At 50.4% G+C, this 21,063-nt stretch overlaps 1 protein-coding gene across 1 annotated transcript in view; it reads right to left on the bottom strand.

Moving 5' to 3' along the window:
• GNG4 (G protein subunit gamma 4) overlaps window positions 1-21,063 on the bottom strand; it is a 102,309-nt gene extending 81,246 nt beyond the window's left edge. Inside the window, exon 1 of the mRNA XM_017862302.1 lies at window positions 20,937-21,063. The gene's annotated coding sequence lies outside the window, so the exon portion shown is untranslated. The remainder of the gene's footprint in view (window positions 1-20,936) is intronic.

The raw sequence follows: 21,063 nt of genomic DNA, 5'->3' as shown, positions 1-21,063 counted from the left end.
CTTCCTTCCTTCCTTCCTTCCTTCCTTCCTTCCTTGATGGAGTCTTGCTCTGTGGCCCAGGCTGGAGTGCAGTGACACAATCTCAGCTCACTGCAAACTCCACCTCCCAGGTTCAAGCGATTCTTCTGCCTCAGTGTCCCGAGTAGCTGGGACTAGCATGCCCACATGCCCGGCTAATTTTCATATTTTTAGTAGAGACAGGGTTTCACCATATCGGCCAGGCTGATCTCGAACTCCTGACCTCAGGTCATCTGCCTGCCTAGCCCTCCCAAAGTGCTGGGATTACAGACATGAGCCACCGTGCCCGGCTCAAAGCTTTCTTGAGCTGGCCAGCCACCTTGGCCCCTGGACTTGAGCACTTTCCTTCATTTCTATGACACTTCTGGGTTTTTATTGTCCTCATCACAGTATTCACCTCTACTTATCCTTTCTCATGTTGGTTGACAATGAGTTATTTCCAATATTTTGTTTTGTACAATGATGTTATGAGCATGTCTCTTGCACGAGAATTTTTCCAGGGTAGATATTACAATAGGATTAGAGTTGGTGAGTAGGGATGCCACACATCTTCACTTTTACCCTTCCCTGTCTGTTAAAATAGAATGAGAGTAGCCTCCATTCCCCATAACTTCACATACACTAAACACACACTCACGAAAGAGGCTGGTCATCTTTACTCAAGATATTCAAGAATTCTCTTGTGGGTCTGTTTCAGAAAGATCCCCAAATTGTCAGCACCTTAAAGCTGCCAGATACACATCTTCAAATGCCGTAAGTACTTAATGTTTGCTGCTGAAAGCAGCACTCTGTGACTCAACTACTTGAATAATCAAGACCAACAGCCTGATGATGCCACGCTCTCATCACTTATCAGATGCTGTCATCAAGGCTGAGCAGCCAAAGCCGGGTGTTTTGTTTGTCCTGGGAATTCGGATGAGAGCACACAGTTTGCAAAGTGCCAGCCAGCACAGCCTGAGACAGCGATTCAAGGAGGCCCCTCAACCAGGGTCGCCTGTCATACACGAGGCCTGTCCAATGGCTCAGGCTGCCCCAGGAATGACCAGAAAGTCACCATGGGCGTGTGGACGCAGCTCAGAATGACCGAGACACAGGGCCTGTAGGCTCGAGGGACACGGGCTGTGGGAGAGGAACTCTGAAATGCTACTGTAGCTGGTGTTAGAAAAAAATTAATTGGGTGGCCAGAGGCTGAGATGGCTGTTTTGCCTAAGCAAACATTCTGACCTAAGCAAACTAAACCCAACTCAATGTCAACGGTAAAATGAAACGTAAGTCTAACCAATCACAAACCACCGGCTAACTTCTAATGAGAGACTCTCCTTTTTTTTTTTTTTGAGACCTCTGTCACCCCAGCTAGAATGCAGTGGCGCGATCTTGGATCTTGGCTCACTGCAAGCTCCGCCTCCCAGGTTCAAGCGATTCTCCTGCCTCAGCCTCCTAAGTAGCTGGAATTACAGGAGCACACCACCACACCAGCTAATTTTTGTATGTTTAGTAGAGATGGGGTTTCACCATGTTGGTCAGGTCTCCAGCTCCTGACCTCAGCAAAGGAAGTATTTCTTTTTTTGTTTTTTGTTTGTTTGTTTTTTGTTTTTTGAGACGGAGTTTCGCTCTTGTTGCCCAGGCTGGAGTGCAATGGCACCATCTTGGCTCACTGTAACCTCTGCCTCCTGGGTTCAAGCTATTCTCCTGCCTCAGCCTCCCGAGTAGCTGTGACTATAGGCATGCGCCACCACGCCTGGCTAATTTTCTATTTTTCAGTAGAAATGGGGTTTCTCCATGTTGGTCAGGCTGATCTCAAACTCCCAACCTCAGGTGATCCACCCTCCTCGGACTCCCAAAGTGCTGGGATTACAGGTGTGAGCCACTGTGCCCAGCCAAGACTCTCCACTTTAACTGATCAAATATTTTTTCTTTGTCTTGCTTCCAAGAAAACCTTATAAATGTTTATGCCTCACACCCCCTTAGTGGAGCCCTGAACCTCTTACAGTTTGATGCTCTCCAATTAATGAATCACCCTCTGCTCCGATAAATTCTCTAAAATTGTAATGTGTCTAGGTTGATCTTTCCACACCGGTTGCACGCTGCTCCGTCAGCTGAGAACCTCTGGGAAGCACCGTCCTGGAGCATGCAGCCCTGAGGGCTGATGGGCATCAACGCCCTGAGAGGAGGCCCGGTGCCTGGACCCCAAAGTGGTTTCTGCATTAACACTGTTTGCATGCCCAGCGTAGCTTACTTTTTTCTTTTCTTTCTGTTTTCTTTTTCTTTTCTTTTCTTTTTTTTTTCAGAGTCTCACTCTGTCGCCCAGGCTGGAGTGCAGTGGTGCTATCTTGGTTCGCTGCAGTCTCCTCCTGGGTTCAAGCGATTCTCCTGCCTCAGCCTCCCAAGTAGCTGGGATTGCAGGTGTGCGCCACCATGCCTGGCCAATTTTTGTATTTTTAGTAGAGATGGGGTTTCACCATGTTGGCCAGGCTGGTCTCGAACTCGGGTGATCCAGCCGCCTCGGCCTCCCAAAGTGCTGGGATTACAGGTGTGAGCCACCGCTCCCGGCCACTTTTTTCTAATTCCTATGAGTGGCAATACGTGGATGAGTTCTCAGTTAGCCAAAAGATAGCAAGAATACTTCCTTAGGTGCACACCTCAAACAGCAGAGTTTAAGTGAAGCCTGGGAGGGTCTGGGAGGTCACCAGCAGAGGGCTGTGTACCGAGGCTTGCTGCTTCCCAGCTGAACAGCACCTCATACAGAGCGAGGCTTAGCTGACATGTTTTTCTTTCTTTCTTTCTTTCTTTCTTTCTTTCTTTCTTTCTTTCTTTCAGAGACAGGGTCTTGCTCTGTCAACCAGGCTGGGGTGCAGTGGCTCACTGCAACCTTAAACCCCTCCTGGGCTCAAGTCATCCTCCTGGCTCCTTCCCGAGGAGCTGGGATTACAGGCACACACCACCATGCCCAGCTAGTTATTTTATTTTTTGTAGAGACAGGGTCTCACTAGATTGCTTAGGCTGGTCTCCAACTCCTGGGCTCAAGTGATCTTCCCACCCTGGCCTCCCAAAGTGCTGGGATTACAGGCATGAGCCACTGCACCCAGCCAACATGTTTTTCATCTGTGTGCAAAGACTGAATACCTAGGCTGCAAAATGAGCTCCCAGAATTGAATTAGAAAATTCTGCCTTACAAGCGCAGAGAAGTGGTTCTGGAGATGTGGTTTAACCGACTGGAAAAAGTATTTTTCAGACTGGAAGAGTGGATGAGGAGCCATGAGACTTGCTTTTAATCATATTTCTATTTTAAAAAATTATTTGTATGACTTTGAACAAGGTTTTTTCTCTCTGCGTTTTAGTGTTTCCTTTTGTAACTGTCTGTCATCTTCCTGCTCTAAAATGATTAGAATTAGGTAAAATGCCTCAGCTGGGAACAAAACCAAGATGATAACTTGGTACAGTCATAGACTATTAGACATTGTCATCGGCCTTTGTTGAGATTAAGTAACAACTTAATGGCTCGATTCTGAAAAAACAAAAGCAAGAAGAAAAAGAAAAAATGTAGTTATGTAGTTTTCATTCCAGATTAGAAGCATGGATGAGACCGACTAACTATTCAAAGACAATTGGTTTTAAAAGAGGAAGGAAGGACTGATCTTGAAGGCTGTCACCCACAGACACTGCTGACCATTCAAAGGATCTCTCTACGGTGGTTATTCAGACTTTGCAGACAGGCTGATGTCTGTGGCTCAAGTACGCCATGCATGGAAGAGAGTATTTTGGCAGCGGTGAAAAAAAAAAAAAGGACACATTTAAAAAGCCTGGAAATAATCTGGATACTTTCCAGGAAAAATGACATAGAGTCTGACGCAGTTGCTGTTGTTGTTTTAATGAGTGACAGCCTGCTGCTGGTCCCTGCGATATGGCTGTTCATGGAGACTTGTCCCTGAGCAGCAGAGCTGGCGGTATGAATGGCAGGCTGGGGATGGAGACAAGCAGGGATAAGTTCCACTGCTTCCCAGCAGCCAAAAAAAGCCACAGATGACAAGATCTGCCCTCCGTGCCAGCACCCCTTCACCTGAAACGATAGAACTTCTCAGGTACCATATGGTGGGACAGTGCTGGCAACCCTCTGAGCAGGACAGTCTGCCAGGGAGGCTGGCTCTGGTTATTTCCCTTTTTATTTTATCTTAAAACTTAAAACATTTTATTTTGAGAGAGGGTCTTGTTCTGTTGCCCAGGCTGGAGTGCAGTGGTACAATCATAGCTCACTGTACCCTTGAACACCTGGGCTCAGCGATCTCAGCCTCTCAAGCAGCTGGGACTACAGGTGCATGCCACTGTGCCCAGCTAATTTTTAAAAGTTTTTGTAGAGACAGAAGTTCACTTTGTTGCCCAGGCTGGCCTCCCACCTCGGCCTCCCAGAGTGCTGGGATTATAGGCATAAGCCACTGCGTTCAGCCTATTTCTCCTCTCAACCAGAAGTCACCTGGTGGTGGGTGAAGAAGCACCTGGATGGGAAAAGTCCAACCAGGATAAGGCCATAAAAGCAAGAAAATGTACACATGGCCCAGCTCATGGACAGTCTTTATAAGCAAATAGGGAAGGATAAAAAGACCAGTATCCAAATGTGAGAAGCAGAAAAATAAAGCTCTGGTCCTAGGAAAGGTTCGTGGTGGGAGATGGGAGGATTCAAAATCAGAGAGAGCTGAGACTGGGGTCCTACGGGGTGGCAGAGTTAGTCCCACTGGTCACTAACTAGTCCCCACTCCTCCAGGGAGGGTGAGGGATCAACCAGTCTCAAAATTACCCTCCACCCCTGCACCAGGAAGACTCACCCACCGCAAAGCTTCCCAGTCAATGCCCTTGTGTCACAGGTGGTTACTGTCTGGGGCCAGTGGCATGGGCATTAAAAAGAATTTACCAAGACAGTCACAGGTAAATAAATGCAGATTTATTAGCAAAAGCATGGAAATATGTTGCAAGAAAGCAACAGGCAAGTCAGCAAGAGAGGAGCTGACTGGAGGAGACAAAGGCTTGCTGGGGATTTAATAGGATGGAACTTGTTCTGTGTGCTGGAGAGGGCTAAGTGCAGTACTGATAATGTCAAGGTGGCAGTAAACTAATTTGCATTTTGCTATCAGCCGAGGGTATGGTGATATCTGGGTGCAGGAAGATCGTGAGTTATTTGCACAGATGGGCTGTGTGTCCTGGACCATGAAGAAATGCAGACTTATAGCTTATCTGTATTTTCTTTCTGCTTTCCCTTGCTCCCCCCAGCCTGGCTCCTTGTTCCTAATTAGGACTGCATAGTAAGGCTGCCTTCCTTTGCTGGCCGGGTGCGGTGGCTCACGCCTGTAATCCCAGCACTTTGGGAGGCCGAGGCGGGCGGATCACCTGAGGTTGGGAGTTTGAGATAAGCCTGACCAACACGGAGAAACCCCATTTCTACTAAAAAATACAAAATTATCCAGGCGTGGTGGCGCATGCCGTAGTCCCAGCTACTCGGGAGGCTGAGGCAGGAGAATAGCTTGAACCCAGGAGGCAGAGGTTGCAGTGAGCCGAGGTGGTGCCATTGCACTCCAGCCTGGGCAACAAGAGTGAAACTCCGTCTCAAAAAACAAACAACAACAACAACAAAGAAATACTTCCTTTGCTGAAGTCAGCAGCTGATAGAGGAAGGCAATACAAAGCCAGTGAATAAATTTAGAAAATGTAGCAGAACATGGCATTGTTAATGAATCATGGAGTAACCAGAAATGGAAGGATTTTGCAAACCATGGTTCCAACGGTTTTAAAGAACAAAGTTTAAACATTTAGAAGTCAGGTCCCTTCTAAAGTCAATCAGACAAATGCAGTCTCTTACAGCCTCATATGGTTTGGATGTTTGTCCCCTCCAAATCTCATATTAAAATGTGATTCCTTTGGGAGACTGAGGCAGGCGGATCACCTGAGGTCAGAAGTTCAAGACCAGCCTGACCAACATGAAGAAACCCTGTCTCTACTAAAAATACAAAATCAGCCAGGCATGGTGGTATGCACCTGTAATCTCAGCTACTTGGGAGGCTGAGGCAGGAGAATCACTTAAGCCTGGGAGGTGGAGGTTGCGGTGAGCAGAGATCATGCCACTGCACACCAGCCTGGGCAACAAGAGCAAAACTCCATCTCGGTGGGGGGGGGAAATGTGATTCCCAGTGTATGGAGGTGAGGCCTGGTGGGAGGCATTTGGGTCATGGGGGTGGATCCCCCATGAATGGCTTGGTGCCCTCCCGTGATAACAAATGAGTTTTCCCTTTATTAGTTCACAGGAGAGCTGGTTGTTTAAAAAGAGCCTGGCACCTCTTCCTATCTCTCTTGCTCCCTCTCACCATGTGAGATGTCTGCTCCCCCTTCACCTTCTGCCATGAGTGAAACCTTCCTGAGGCCTCCCCAGAAGCAGATGCTGGTGCCATACTTGTTCAACCTGCAGAACTGTGAGCTAAATAAACCTCTTTTCTCTATCAATCACTGAGCCTCAGGTATTTCTTTACAGCAACACAAAACTGACTAATATATGGCTGTATTTTCACTATCTGTTGCCTCATAAGATACATCATGACAAAGCTGTGATTAATTCAGTAACACACTTAAATTCATTTTTATTAATCCCAAAGGTGTCTATGCACACTTGCAAATTAATTAGCAGGACACAAACACGTGGCAGTCTGCAATTGCTCCACACAGGTTTCCTGGGTTGTGCACCTGTATTCAGAGACCCCTTGCAGTGGCTCTGAAGCCCCAGCCTCCACCTTGAGGAAGCTGAAGGGCAGAAGATGGAAGGCAACTTAACCTCCTTAACCAACCAGTTAGTGTTTGAGAACCTGGTATTGCTGCACTGCCAGGGGACACCCAGGTAGCGGCCAGGAACCTTCCTCTCGCTGGACAGGTGAGCCCAGACTAGTGTGGGGAGGAACTGGCTCTTTCTCTGCAGAGGGAGAATATCCTGAGAGACAGGGCTGGGCTGTTTTCACCGTGCTTCCTTGTGCCTGCCCCTCCTCTGACCAGCCAGTTACCCGCACTGCCTCATGGGGAATGAAGATGATTAAATAGAAGTGCAAAGAGGAATTTTGCTTTTTACTTCCAAAGTGGGTTCTGAAAGCCTTCCTCAGGAACAAGTTTTAGATGCCAAAGCTTTTGATTTATTTGAGGAAGGCTCTTTGGGGTCTCAGAAAAGGGGAACCCCAAAGGCACCAGAGTCCTGCGGTGAGGCCTGGGGCAAGGTCTGGGGGAGCCCCGTGGAGAGGAGGGCAGCTGGCGCTGAGCAGCAGGCCTAATTCCCTCCTCTTTGTGACATGGGGAGCAGTGCCTGCAGCAAGCCATGGCCACGCAGGGGCACGGCGCCCACGCTGAGGCTTCTCGTCAGAGACCTGCATATCACCATGGGTCCTCCAGCAGGGCACTTGCCTGTGCCCTGAGATGTTGTTGAGCCTCAACCAAATTACTCCGTACAACAATCTCATGTTAAGACCAGAGATCCGATGAACCCCCAAAGGAGGGTGGGGTCCCCGATACTGACAGGCATTGGTATGCAGATGCCCCAGCGTTGTACTTCTGTACCTGGGAGGGACACACTGGAACTGGATTCTGGGACCCTATTTCCTTGTAAGTGCATTCTGGGTCTTTCCCTGCTACCCCAGCCGTGCTTAAGAGGCAAGAGGATGCTCTAGGAACAGTGTGGAGTTCGAGTGGAAGCCCTGGGTGCCTTGCTCTGCTAGGCACCTAGTCCTGATGGTAACTCTCCTTTGAATCACAGTCGCCTCATTCAAGAACTGGGATAAAGATCCCTGCCTCCTGACATTTCTGTAAAGATCAAGTGGACAGGGTACATGAATGCTTTTAGCAAACTGCAAAATGCTAATCAAATGCTAGTGATTACTCCTTTGAAAATCCAAGCACAGCCTGCAAAATACTTGGAATATAAATTGAGCAGACATATCGGGAGTAGTTTCAGGTTATGCTTACGTGTCCTTTATTTAAAAAAACAATACTTAAAACACCACCAAAAGATTCCTCTGACCACTTATTTCAGTCAGATGCTGGAAGATGGGGGATTCTTTACATTAAATAATTAGAACGAGGCTGGGCTCACACCTGTAAACCCAGCACTTTGGGAGGCCAAGGTGGGCGGATCACTTGAGGCCAGGAGTTCAAGACCAGCCTGGGCAACATGGCAAAACCCCCTCTACAAAAAATGCAAAAATTAACTGGGCGCGGTGGCACGTGCCTGTAATACCAGCTACTAGGGGAGGCTGAAGCATGAGAATCGCTTGAACCTGGGTGGTGGAGGTTGCAGTGAGCCGAGATTGCGCTACTGCACTCCAGCCTGGGCCACATAGCAAGGCTTTGTCTCAAAAAAAAAAAAAAAAAAAAAAAAAAAAAGAATCAGAATGAGGAAAACAATGGTGAAGTGGAAACAGATGTTTGAACACAGGAGAATTTTCGCTGCTTAAGGATGCTGTGGGCACTTATACCAGATGTCTGCCCTTCACTGCCTGGCCAGGGTGGCACTTTTAAACTATCTGCTAATGGAGAGAGGCGGCACAGTCTGTATGGGCACACAGCTCGGTCTGCAGCTGATGCCACGTGTAGGCGCACAGGGCCCAAGGAGCTGACCTCTGCTCTTGTGGCACTCCCAGTCTGGCACAGACTTGAAGAGACCACCGAAAAGGAGCCCAGGCCGATGGCCTGCAAAGCCACTTCCCTCCACTTGGCCAAGAAGAGCTTCCCGGACCCTAGCTCCTGCCTGCTCATCTGGCCAGCTTCATCTTCCAATGCTCCTGGTCTCCCCGTAAGCCCCGGCTGCTGGACTGCTGGTTTTAAATCCCTCCCAGGCAGGAGGAACAGAACAGAGGTGAGTAGGCAGGTGCAGGCCCTGGAGCCCAAATCTGCTCCTTTCTAGCTCCCGAACTTTGGGCAATTCCCTTCACCTCCCGCTTTCCTCCCTTCAAAATAGAGGAATGGCTGTATTGGTTTCCTATTGCTGCTACAACACATTAAACTTATGGCTTAACACAATGCAGTTTTATTATGTTATAGTTCTGGAGTTCAAAAGTCTGAAATGGGTCTCAATGGACTAAAATCAAGGTGCCAAGAGGGCTGTGGGTGGAAGCGCTGGGGAGCATTTGTATTTCTGCCTTTTCCAGTGTCTACGGCCATCTGCAATCCTTAGCTTGTAGCTCCTCCTGCATTTTATTTTAAATTTTACTTTAAGTTCTGGGATACATGTGCAGAACATTCAGGTTTGTTACACAGGTATACATGTGCCGTGGTGGTTTGCCGCACTTATCAACCCGTCATCTAGGTTTTAAGACCTGCATACATTAGGTATTGGTCCTAATGTTCTCCCTCCCCTTGCCCCCCACCCCCTGACAGGCCCCAGTGTGTGATGTTCCCTTCCCTGTGTCCATGTGTTTTCATTGTTCAGCTCCCGCTTATGAGTGAGAACATGCAGTGTTTGGTTTTCTGTTCCTGTGTTAGCTGAGAATGATGGTTTCCAGCTTCATCCATGCAAAGGACAAGAACTCATTCTTTTTTATGGCTGCATAGTATTCCATGGTGTATATGTGCCACATTTTTTTATCCAGTCTATCATTGATGGGTCTTTAGGTTGGTTCCAAGTCTTTGCTATCATAAATAGTCCTGCAATAAACATACGCGTGCATGTGTCTTTATAGTAGAATGATTTATAATCCTTTAGGTATATACCCAGTAATGGGTCCTCCTGCATTTTTATAGCCAGCCCAGCAGCATCCCCCACCTCTCTCTCAGACATTCCTATCTTCCTCTTATGAGAACCTTTGTGACGACACTGGGCCCTCCAGGCGTTCCAGGATCACCTCCCCATCTCAGGATCTTTCCCTTAATCATGTTTGCAAAATCATTTTTGCTGTGTAAGATTCACAGATTCACAAGTTCCAAGGATTAGAGGGTAACCATCTTTGGGGACCACGATTCCACCTACCACAGTAGTTGTCAGGAGTAAGTAGTTCATACAACATAAGACACTTAGAGCCTGGTCTGCAGGAAGCACTTCATAAATGTGAGCCAGAACCATCCTCACTTGCTCAAACAGAGCCCCCAGCCTGGAAGGCTTTCGCTTTGCACTGGCTGTGCCCTGATGGTTCCATCTGACCAAATCACGAGACCTCCTTCCAGAGGCCTTCCCTGTCCTTCTGGGCCGGGCTTGGTGTCCTGCTGTGTTGAGGTGGGAGCTGTTCTTAATTCCGCATTGTGTGCTTTTTAAATTTTTATTTGAGAAAGGGTCTTACTCTGTTGCCCAGGCTGGAGTGCAGTGGCACGATCTTGGCTCACTGCAACCTCTGCCTCCTGGGTTCAAGCGATTCTCCTGCCTCAGCCTCCTGAGTAGCTCCTGAGTAGGGATTACAGGCATGTGCCACCATACCCAGCCAATTTTTGTATTTTTAGTAGAGACGGGGTTTCACCCATGTTGGCCAGGCTGGTCTTGAACTCCCTATCTCAGGTGATCTGCCTGCCTTGGCCTCCCAAAGTGCTGGGATTACAGGCGTGAGCCACCGTGCCCTGCCCCGTGTTGTGTCATAATCGTCTGTCTCCCTCACTGGATTGTAAATGCCTCAGGAGCAGGGATAGCCTCTGACTTACCTTTGCATTCCTACCCCAAGGATATGGCACACAGTAGCTGTCAAATGTCTCCTGGATGGCTCATGGGTGAAGGTAGGTCTGTGTCCTTTGGGGTACCCAGAACCTCAGAGTTGCCGTTGCTGCCTGTGGGAGGGGAGCAGTGGGGGGGAGTCTCTAGGTGGGGGTCTTGTGCTCCGGCAGAGGCAGCTCTTCAGGGTGGTAGCTGGTTTTCCCACACAGAAAGCTGTCTCTCACCCCAAGCAGGGGAGAACAGATCCACGCGTTCAGCCTGGGGAGGAGACCTGGTGTTGCAAGCATGTTGTGCCTATGATGGTCAAACCCTTACAGCCCCACGAGGAGAGGGAGAGGCTGGCACAGGACACGGGAACCTGGGGATGCTTAGGCAGGTTGGGGGGAATCAGACGTCAGGAAGAAGGGCCCACAGAAATCACCTGGTTCAATGTCTCTCAGAACTCAAAGATGAATTCCCGGACCCTAGCCCGGACCCACTACGTCAGAATGTCCGGCGGGGAGGCCCAAGAAGGGGCATTTTAAAAACTGCCCAAAATGTATGCAACCAGGTTTGGGAACCACTGCCGCATCTACCTTAGACTGTATACACAGACTGTGCTCCAAGTAAATGGTTCTCAAAGCAGGTGTGTAAAACAGAAGGAAGGATACACACGATACACACATCATTCAACAGACTGACTGTGAAGCTGCCAGACCACACATCAAGGCGAATACATAAGACAGTCCTTGCTAAGCTGAGTCTTCGAGCCCGCCTGAATCCCCGCAGGGTGGAGTTGAGGGCGGCCTGTCTACTTCATTTAGCCCCCAGGCCTTCGGACCTGAGGGTCTCTGATCCAGCCTCTTGGGGCCACCACCCGCTGTAGGGCTCCAGGAAGGGTCCACTGCCCGGGGGGCCAGAGCTCTCCCTCCCTTTTGTTGCTGCTTGGTGCCTGGCAGGTCAGAGGTCACTGGGCCCAGAAGCCGCAGTCCCTGGATGGGTGGAGCACCCACAAAACAGCCAGGCTGTGAAGAGGCCCACTTTGGAGTGAGAAGAGGACACCTCTCACGTGTCATTTTGCAAAAAGAATCTCTGTCTCTTCCTCTACCTTGAGTTACACTACCAAATGCTCCTTTTGGTTAATGTAGCTTTCTTATATGCCAGGGGTGAGGGGAGGGGAGAACCAAAAACTTCTTCTGTCAGGAAGGCAGTTGGGCATAAATTAATCTATAGGCTGAGTGCAGTGGCTCATGCCTGTAATTACAGCACTTTGGGAGGCTGAAGTGGGAGGATCACTTGAGGCCAGGAGTTCCAGACCAGCCTGGGCAACATAGTGAGACCCCCATCTCTACACAACAATTTTAAAAGAATTTAGCCGGGCATGGTGGTGGGCAACTGTAGCCCCAGCTACTTAGGAGACTGAAGTGGAAGGTTCACTTGAGCTGGGGAGCTCAAGATTGCAACGAAATACCATCACATCACTGCACTCCAGCCTGGGCAACAGAGAGAGACCCTGCCTCTAAAACTGGATAAATAAATAACCAGCCGGGCATGGTGGCTCACGCCTGTAATCCCAGCAATTTGGGAGGCCAAGGCGGGTGGATCACCTGAGGTCAGGAGTTCTAGACCAGCCTGGCCAACATGGTGAAACCCCGTCTCTACTAAAAATACAAAAAATTAGCTGGCGTGGTGGCGGGCACCTGTAGTCCCAGCCGCTAGGGAGGCTGAGGCAAGAGAATTGCTTGAACCTGGGAGGCGCAGGTTGCAGGGAGCTGAGATGGTGCCACTGCACTCCAACCTGGGTAACAGAGCAAGACTCCACCTAAAAATATAAATAAATAAATAATCTGTGACTCCACCAACACTCTCACCTGCTGGCTCCACGTGCATCAGATGAGCTCATTTGGGAGGTCACTTTAACCTTGAATCAACACAGCAGGTCCTCCCACAAGCAGCCTATTTAAAATGCGAGCCACCCCTTCCCCGGAATTCCCTACCTCCCAGCCTTGTTTTATTTTTTTGTCATGCACTTACTATATCTTAAATGCGTATTTATTCATGTACTTGTTTAAACTACTTTTGATTTTCTGACTTCTTATCTTTGGTCTGATTCCTCCACCATAACAGAACTTCGAACAGAACAGAACAGAACAGAACAGAACGAGGGCAGGGATTTTTCACTCCCTCCCTCTGCCCCGCCCGCAACTGCCTGCGTTTTCGTAGCCCTAGAACTTCGAAAGTACAGTGCGGAAAAGCAAAGAAACACAGTAAGAACTGTGCGGAAAAGGGGAGAAAAACAGACCGCAGGGGTACTTCACAGCTAACCACAGAGGTCCGAGGAGAATGTGGGGTGGAAGAACCCAAGGGAGGCCGGGCAGGGACGGGGTAAGCCTTGGCCCCCTTCCCGTGCAGGTGTCGTGGGTAAGCTGTCACAGTTAGTTACTGTGAAGCAGGGCCAGGGCCAGCCCTCCTGCCTCGAGGCCACCATCATTTGGGGGTGGGACAAGAGTGACCGGGGGCAACCGAGCAAAACACAGAACAGAAACTCCCTCTCAGTAGAGACCCATGCACAGAAGGATGATACACTGCGGTTCCCCAACGTGGGCCTGCAGCAAGAGACAGGTGCTAACAGCATCCGAGCCAATCTGTAAGCATCAGGGGGATGAAGGAATCATGAACAAGAGGCAGAACCGCAACTGCTCCAATGCAGAAAGAATGAGTCATCCAGGAAGGCAAGGTGGTGGCGGGTTGGCTGTGGTTTTGCAGAGGCTGGCAGGAGGGGCAGGGGGCCGGGGAGAAGGCAGGGTGGGGGAGGGGTCTCTTTTAAGGAAATCCAGTGCGTGAAAGTCTGCGTAAGAAAGGGTGTGCCTCTTACAGAAGGATATTTGTTTTGTCCTAAACTTGCCGTGTGTTCTTTGAGGTGCGGGCCTCCCTGCTTTGTCATCACACCTTGGATCACTCCGGGCAATCTCACCCGTGTGGCTTCGCCTGGGTCCAGCCAGACCTCTGCTCAGCTCTGCACATACACGCTCCCTGGATGTCACCTCCTGACTTGGCAAGTCACACACCCTCTCTCTACTTGCCTAGCTTCATTCACAAAACCAGGTTACATTACCCCTCGTCCATCCATGCTCAGTCTGGAAACCCTGGGATCCCAGACACCAGCCTCTCCCTGCCCCTCCGTTTCTGATCAGACAGCCGCCCCTACTGACACTAGGGCCGGGGCACCCTTGGATGTTATCCAGTCTCCCTGTCCTTCCTCTCCTGCCCCACGCCTCCGACCTTCCCCACACAGCAGTCACAGCCAGAGGGCCAAGGCGGGGCCTGCTGCTTGCTGCTTCTGCCAGACAAAGGCCCTGGATTCCCCATTCTTCATGGTCAGTCCCACCTTCACACCCGGGCTCTGATCAACCCTTCTGCTCTCTCCACTCCTCTTTCACGACCCTGGGCCCCTGCTGGGTCCCCGCCTGGAAAGCCCTTTCTCATTTGTCTGGCTTGAAAACCCCGCCTCAGCTCAGCAGGGCCAGCTCAAGACACCCTCTGTTGTCACACCCTTTCTGCACTGCTCTCAGGAAGAACTAACACTCTCCCTGTCTGTGCACTAACCCAGGATAGGTGGGCTGTTTTCACACATGCACCCCCTCCAGGTTCTGACTTCTCTGGAGTGTGTGACCATATCTTATTTGTTTCTCTGTCACCAGTGCCTAAACTCTCTGATGCATGTATTTATTGCAGGTGCTTATCACACATGCAGTCAATGAACGCCTCACGAATGCATGGTTTACATAGTCTTTGATAAAGGCATCTATTGCTGGATGTTTCACATACAGTCTTTGATGAACACATCTATCGCATCCAGCAATATATCTGTATTGAAAAAGTCCTTCCATAGCATCCAGTAATGAAAAGGAAGGTGGCAGGGAGCAGTAATGGACAGTAAAACTAAAAACACCATGAAGATCCACAGTGAGATCAGCAGAACCCTAGGATGGCAAATCCATGACAAAGAAAATTTCTGTTGAATAAAAACGTGCTTGGGTCCAGGCCAGCCATCAGCTTCTTTCAGACACTATTGACTGCAACAAACTGTAGCACAAGGAGAGGGTCTAAAGAGAAACTTGTTCAGAGGATGCTGAACCATCCATCAGTGAGCACAGCAAACCCGAAAAGGCGGGGACATGGCAGAGCAGGGACTGCAGGCACACTTGCAGCGGTGTTGATGGAGCACACACAGAAAGGTCTGCCCAAGACAGTCCAAAAAGGCACAGTTCTACAGAATCAACCAACTGGAGGGGAATGGCAGTGAAATGCCAAACTCCTGCTGAAAGGTTGATGGGTACAGCCTTCCAGAGACAGGGGTGGGTGGCGGGGACCCGGGCACCCAGAGGTCCAGATCAGCAAAAGAGGCCAGTGACCCTGTCTCCATCAGATCAAATTCAGCCACAGTGGGAGGGAGCGTGTGAGACACACGAAGGCCTCGCCCTGGATCTGCACCTCACCCTGGTCCAGAGAGAATTCAGTGTCTAGCAACACTGCCAGTTCCCCTTTATTTCCCTTGAGGTCAACATGTTGGAATTCTCTACTCACATCCACCAAGAGACCCTCCTCGGCCACCTCCACACTCACACTCCAGGCCCACCACTGCCCTTGGGCATGAGCAAGCCTGAGGGTATCTCTACATCCTGGTAACACCTTCCTCCCCCGCACACCCCGTCAAACACATGCACGTTGTAGACTGAAATCATCGGGTCTCCTTAACCAGGCTGCAGCCCCCTAGTACCCTGCCATGCGGCCTCACAGCTGACGGGGGAACAAACAAGCACCTTCTGACTGGGGCAGCCTCTCAGTGATATGCAGAGTTAACTGGGGCACACAGAAAACAGAATTTTCCCAAGATTGCTGAAGGAAAACTAAAACCAAATAAGGACTGACTCATGCTGGTTTAGTCGGCCACAGGCTAGGGGCAGCGGAAAGGCCCTGCTGGAAATTTCCATCCAGGGTCTGTGCAGGGTGGGTACCCCAGAGCCACAGGGCAGGGCAGATGGCTCCCCAGATCGGGCTGGAGAGACATCCAGGAGGAGGACGCCAGTTGCTGGGTGTAGCTGGACCTTCCTATGGACAGGGAGCTGTGGGAAGACAGAGACCACTGATGAGGAAGGGGAGACACAGCAGCAGACACTCCGTCCACATGGGCCCTGGGCTGCCAGAGACCCCAGGGCCCACGTGGACGTGTGGGTGTGGAAGGGTAACACATGGCCCTTTCCAAGGTGTGTTGATGACTTGGCTCAGCCTGCAAAGCCAGGCTGCCTGTACTGCTGCCTGACCTCTGGCCTCCAAGAGCCTGATCCTCTAGGAAGACAGAGTCCCAGCATGGGGCATGACCACCCCATCCGCTCTTCCTGTTCATCAGTGTCTGGACCTGAGCCACAGAGTCCTGCTGGACCATCATGGAGAAGAGCCTGCTTTCAGCCCTCAGGAGCCTCCCTGCCCTGCCCTGCCTCCCACCCCAATCTCAACAGTCTCTTGCTGTTTTCTTCCTGCCACCTAAGCTCATTTCTCCTCTTTGGCTTTCATACATGGGCACTGCTTTGCTAGAAATCTCTCAGTTTTACCTCTTTGTGTGGTGGGACACCAGAAGAAACAAGGTTGAGTTTGGGTGCTGGAATTTGGGGGAACATGTAAACACATTTTCTGCTGTAGTTGTAGAGGTGCTTGAATAAGAATGTTCAGGCCGAGCACGGTGGCTCATGCCTGTAATCCCAGCACTCTGGGAGGCCGAGGCGGGCAGATCACCTGAGGTCAGGAGTTCGAGACCAGCCTGACCAACATGGAGAAACCCAGTCTCTACTAAAAATACAAAATTAGCCAGGCGTGGTGGCGCATGCCTGGAATCCCAGCTACTTGGGAGACTGAGGCAGAAGAATCGCTTGAGCCTGGGAGGCAGAGGTTGGAGTGAGCCAAGATCATGCCGTTGCTCTTCAGCCTGGATGACAAGCGTGAAACTCCATCTCAAAAAAAAAAAGAATGTTCAAAAGTGTTAAAAATGTTTTCCTTCTTCCTATTTCATTGCCCTGCCTCTCTTTCTTTGTTGGAGCCCAAAGGGAGGGGACAGAAGACAAGGCCTCACAGCTGTCCATTAGGCAGGGGCACCGGGAGGAGGTCCAGGCACTGATGAGAAAGGCATAAAGGCACAGTTAGTGCCAGCTCATATGATCCAGCGTGGCTCTTCCCCGCCTCGTGCACAGAGGGTGTCGGGGGAGAAACAATCTATCTGGCCCACAGGGATATTTAAAGTGCTTCCTCTATCTCTAGGGCCTTCCGTGGCCTCAGAGCACACGTGTCACACCACAGAGAGCCAGCCCAGCAACTCCAAAAGAAATGGTTTTAGAAATCTAAGAAGCAAGAGAAACGAATCCTCCTGGGAAAGGAGCCCGTGTGCAGTGCCTGAGTGAGGGTCTCTCCACATTTCCTGAGTGTGGGTCTATCTACATTTCTTGAGTGTGGGTCTATATACCTTTCCTGAGTGAGGGTCTCTCCACATTTCCTGAGTGAGGGTCTATCTACATTTCCTGAGTGAGGGTCTCTCCACATTTCCTGAGTGAGGGTCTCTCCACATTTCCTGAGTGAGGGTCTCTCCACATTTCCTGAGTGTGGGTCTCTCCACATTTCCTGAGTGAGGGTCTCTCCACATTTCCTGAGTGTGGGTCTCTCCACATTTCCTGAGTGTGGGTCTCTCCACATTTCCTGAGTGTGGGTCTATCTACATTTCCTGAGTGAGGGTCTCTCCACATTTCCTGAGCATGAGTCTCTCGACATTTCTCTGCTTTCTTCTCTTCCACACATCTCTGTCGCTTTCACTTGTCATTTGTGCATACTTTTCCTATATCAGTTAAAAAAGGTTCCCACCACCCACCCAACCCGCTGCCAGAACACTCCTGGACAAAGAGGACACAAGCCATCACTGCTGTTGTTTTGCAAATTAGAAACTTGGCAGGTAGCCTGTGACTATCAAAGGAGATCCTCCACATGACACGTCCAGCCCAAGCATCACCCTTCTTTCCCCTTGTTGCCCACTAACTTGGGCTCCTTGCCCTATCTGATCCTTGGAGACGGGGCCTTTGGTGGCCCACAAACCTCAGGGCCATGGAGATGAACAGTTCCTCCATAGCTCCCTATACTTCCTCACTCCTTCTGGGCACTTCTTAGATTTCTAAAACCATTTCTCTTTGAGTTGCTGGGCTGGCTCTCTGTGGTGTGACACGTGTGCTCATTCCACAATGAGCACCGCGTCTTCCACACAGCCGGCTTTCCCTTACCTGTATGGCACCTGTCATTCTGTCTACCAAGTTCCAGCAGGGAACCTGATTGCCCACCAGCCACCATTCAGCCTAACAAAAACTCCTTGGCAATTAGGGGAAATTGGAACGCTCCAGCAACCTCACTGAACTGATCTCTTTTTAAGCATCCATTGTTTTCTCTGCAGTAATTTTTTCTTTCAGCAGCTTTTCTCGCCTCTATTTCTTAACATTTCCTAAAATAAAATTTCATTTGTGTTTTTACTTTTGATCATTTATTAACTGTCTTTGGCTTATTCTTAGAGGTTTTTAACCAGCTTCTTTCAGTCTTTCAGTAGTATTACCCTGCAATCTCCTCTTCTTTCCTGATACTCATTTAGCTTTTCTGACTTTCAATTAAAATATCCTTGCTATCCACTGTTGATGAGATATTTGTGTAGTACTTACACTGTATTAAAGGAGTTAAATTTTGGTTTCTGCTTTTAAAAAAGAAACAAATAATCTCTCTACCTTGAATAATACAAGTCTGTATGCCTGAGTATATCTAGAATGAATAAAAATACCACATTTTAAAAAGGGAAAACCAGCAAGATTAGATAGCAGTATATCCTCAAAAGGTGTTTCAAGAACAAAAACCCAGTAATATTTTAAGGTAACCGCTTCAAAATTCCATGAAGAAAGGGGCAATCTTCTGACATACATTATTAGGCATTCTCCCCCCTCCATGAAGAAACTGAGACCAACTAAGAAAAATGTGATAGTGACATAGTGAGATGCAACTATAAATAAAGGAACAAATTGTTGGTTACAGACCTTAGTCTTTACTTTCTGCATAAGCAGTAGTTTTGTGGTAAGCGTGGGTATGGGCGTGTAGGTCTAGGGGGTAAGGGGCATTGTACACATTTTACAGTGTTCCTGCCCTCCCGAGACAGCTGTGGCTCTTGCTTCCCCAGGGGTCAGGGTCCACGTTCCCACCTCATGTTGTTTATTTATTTTGAGACAGAGTCTCGCCCTGCCACTCAGGCTGGAGTGCAGTGGCACGATCTCAGCTCACTGCAACCTCTGCCTCCTGGGTTCAAGCGATTCTCGTGCCTCAGCCTCCCAAGTAGCTGGGATTACAGGCATGCACCACCACACCCGCCTAATTTTTTGCATTTTTAGTAGATACGGGGTTTCACCATGCTGGCCAGGACTGTATTGGACTCCTGACCTCAAGTGATCTGCCCGCCTCGGCCTCTCAAAGTGCTGGGATTACAGGCGATGTTCCCACCTGATGTTCTACCATTTCAAAGAATGCACTGACTATTGGGGGACTTCAGGGACTGTCACTTTTGCTTTAAAAACTGTAAAGTGAATCTAGGAAAAGCTTTTTTTTTTTTTTTTTCCTGGTTTCTCCACCATCAGTTTGCATGAGAAATGCCAACCACGGGACTGCTGGGAATGACCCCTTTGCTGTGCTGTTTCTGAGCCAGCCCTACATCCTCCACTGGCTTCCTCGGGCAATTTTATTTTAAGGCGCGTATGAGGACTGGAGTTGTGCATGGGGATGGGTGCCAACAGGAAGTCCATTGTCCTAAATAATCATTTCAGCCTAACTAACCCCATGGTGAGGCTGCTCATTAACAAGCAAGGCATCACAGTAAACCTTGCATTTGCATTAACACCTACCATTTATTAAGTGCCACAGTCATCTCTTATGATGACTGGTCACTGAGCAAGCGATACATTTCAAAAACAATCCAGATTTCAGGTGCTCTGTCTGTTTCTCTGGGCTGGAAAAGGCTTTCCATTTATCAACTTAAGTTGTCCCCCCAGTCGCCTCTTGCAGGGAACAGGGCCAGATCAGATGGCGGCTGGTTCCCCTCCCCCGCCTCATACAAAAATCAGGAAAAGGAGTTGCCGGCCGCAGAGCCCAGGTCTCCCATGGCTACTGTGAGGCATTCGCCGCTGCGAATTTCCTGTCTACTGTGGGAAGCGGCACACCTCACTCATGAGCAGACGACAGGACTGGCACGTTTTAATGGAGAACACGGGCGCAGCCTAGGCGGCCTTTTGCTCCAACTGAGAGGCACGGGCCCGGTGCCAGCCTTTGACAGTCCTGGGAGGCGACGGGCAGAGGAGAGACGCGGCAGCCGCGGGAGCCGGGGAGACGGTGGGAGGCCCGGCGTCCATCATCCACTTTATCACTTGATCAAACTTTAACATTTTGGGTTTCCTAACACCTTAGCCCCAAATACTCGAAATGAAGCAAATCTTAAATTACGGAGTTTTTCCCGACCACGCTCTGTCCTCCTTCTCACCTCACCCTCCCGCCGTTTCGCGTTTTTTCCAAGGCAATTTAAAAAATCAAGCCAAACAAAGCTCCCCGGGTGCTGCCGGGCGCGCGCGGCGAGCGAAGCACATTTCAGCACCAGCCTCGGGGACAGACGCCATCAAGGAGGGGAGGAAAACCACCCTCCGCTGCGGTGGCTCCACCGTCACCCCGAGTGCTCCCGAGGCGGCGTCCGGGCTGCGGGGGAGCCAGGAGGGCTTCCTCAGGCACTCGCCAGAAACATTTCCCCAAAGAAAACGCCCAACCGGCCACGCCATCTCCTGCCACTGTGGTCCTTTTCCCCGGGGGACGTCCCCGCTGGGAGAACAACAAACGCTCTGTGACCTACAAATGGAAGAGGGGACCTCCGAGCCCCCCGCCTGCCTCATGCCGGAGGGACTGGGCGCCCCCAGTCCCGGGAGCCCCAGGACGCGCCCCGAGGGGGCTGTCCACACCCACGCGCGGGCTTCCTCGGGGCCCGGCGGGAGGTCCCGGGAGAGGAGGCCGAGGGAACCACAGGTCTTTGTGTCGCGTGCAGCAGCTGGCGGCGTGAGGACCCCACCGCGGCCAGAGCCGTCTCCCTAGGTCCGAAGACTTTCTCCCCGAGTTTCCCTTCCGCGTCTGGCTGCACCGGGGCTGGGCTCTCCCCGCGGACACCCGGGGCTCCGGCCGGGCGCCCACTTACCCGGAGCGGGGTCACGCGCGGGCTTCGTCTCCAGCGCGGTGCTCGCGGGGGGCTGCCAGGCCGAGCGGCATCGCTCAGCATCGGGGCGCGGGCCGGGCTCGGGTGCAAACGCGCGCCTCGCGCCCCT

This window comes from Rhinopithecus bieti, unplaced genomic scaffold, assembly GCF_001698545.2.
Source record: "Rhinopithecus bieti isolate Rb0 unplaced genomic scaffold, ASM169854v2 scaffold_57691, whole genome shotgun sequence".
Lineage (NCBI taxonomy): Eukaryota > Metazoa > Chordata > Mammalia > Primates > Cercopithecidae > Rhinopithecus > Rhinopithecus bieti.
The sequence above is the reverse complement of the archived record's forward strand: the minus strand, read 5'-3'. Positions and strand labels throughout refer to the sequence as shown.